Source organism: Barbus barbus, assembly GCF_936440315.1.
Source record: "Barbus barbus genome assembly, chromosome: 10".
Taxonomy (NCBI): Eukaryota; Metazoa; Chordata; class Actinopteri; order Cypriniformes; family Cyprinidae; genus Barbus; species Barbus barbus.
Genome location: NC_136738.1, coordinates 32,089,882 through 32,090,112, shown reverse-complemented (window position 1 = coordinate 32,090,112; position 231 = coordinate 32,089,882).

The window sequence follows — 231 nt, the reverse complement described above, 5'->3', positions numbered from 1 at the left end:
GTTTCAAACATCTCTCTGAAACTCAATCTGTGACGTCTAGATTGATTCAAGTGAGCCAAACATCTCACTTCACGCTCCAGGAGAAAGAAAACCTGGTCTAAGAGAAATTCAGACATTTTGATTCATGAATGTGAATTTGAATCAAATTAGAAACAGCATACTGGAAGTTAAATTTACTTTATGGCATTTTATGGCATTTTATGATATAATAATATATTTATTATTAGTCAT